The following is a 1,196-nucleotide window of genomic DNA, read 5'->3' on the forward strand; positions in this document are numbered from 1 at the left end:
TGGCCTCTCCCGTTGCGGAGCACAGGCTCTGGACGCGCAGGCTCAGCGGCCACGGCTCACGGGCCCAGCCGCTCCGCGGCATGTGGGATCCTCCCGGACCGGGGCGCGAACCCGTGTCCCCTGCGTCGGCAGGCGGACTCTCAACCACTGCACCACCAGGGAAGCCCCTGATTATTTTTTATGGCATTTACCATCACTTTATAGGTTTGGGAATATATTACCCAGAGAAAGTGAATACTAAGGCAGCTTTCAGGGACTTTAAAATCCTACTGCAAACTTTCCAAAACTCTTGGGATTGGAAAGGACCTGAAAAGACATGTTCTTCAACTACTTTTTGATGCTTGAATTATCTCTGTGACAACACTCCCCAAAGGGACTCTGGCCTATGCTTGAATTTCTTCGTGGTGGCTGTTATACCTGCCAAGGCATCCCCTTCCATGTTGGGTGCTCACCTTTCATTTCTATCCACTGGTCTCAGATTTTTAATGATCACTGCCAGTATTTATTGAACACTGGGAGCTGGTTAGGTGTTCTTTTATTTTATCCCCTAAAGCATCTCTGTGGGTGTATTAGATAACTCAGCTGCCATAACAAAGTGTCATAGCCTGGGTGACTTAAAAACAGAAATTTATCTTCTTGCAGTTCAGGAGGCTATAAGTCCAAGGTCAAGATCTGCCTAGTTCGGTTTCTGGTGAGAGTTCTCTTCCCGGCTTTTAGATGGCTGCCTTCTTGCTACGTCTTCACATGGCCCTTTCTCAGCGTGTGTGCACAGGGAGAGAGAGTGTTCTCTGGTGTCTCTTCTTACAAGGATGCTAATTCAGTGGATCAGGGCCCCACCTTAATTACTTCTTTAGTGGCCCCATCTCCAAATACAGCCACACTGGAAGTTATGGCTTCAACATATGAATTTGGAGTACACAAACATTGAGTCCATAACAATGGGGTAAAAATCTTTATCCTTATTCTCCAGAGAAGGAATCTGTAAGGAATTGATTCGCTTTTTCATGCAATGAGTGTCGTGATTGGGCTTGAAACCAGAGCTACCTGACTCCAGAGCTGGGGCTCTTCCCACTACGCCGCATGGCCTGATGTTCCTTATTCTTGGATAGAAGGCTGGTGCATCTTGGCCTTGAGACAGTGATGAGCCCTTGCCATTCCCTGCCCAATTCACCAGTGAAGGAGACTTGATAAGAGTT

The sequence above is a fragment of the Physeter macrocephalus genome, chromosome 9 (assembly GCF_002837175.3).
Source record: "Physeter macrocephalus isolate SW-GA chromosome 9, ASM283717v5, whole genome shotgun sequence".
NCBI lineage: Eukaryota > Metazoa > Chordata > Mammalia > Artiodactyla > Physeteridae > Physeter > Physeter macrocephalus.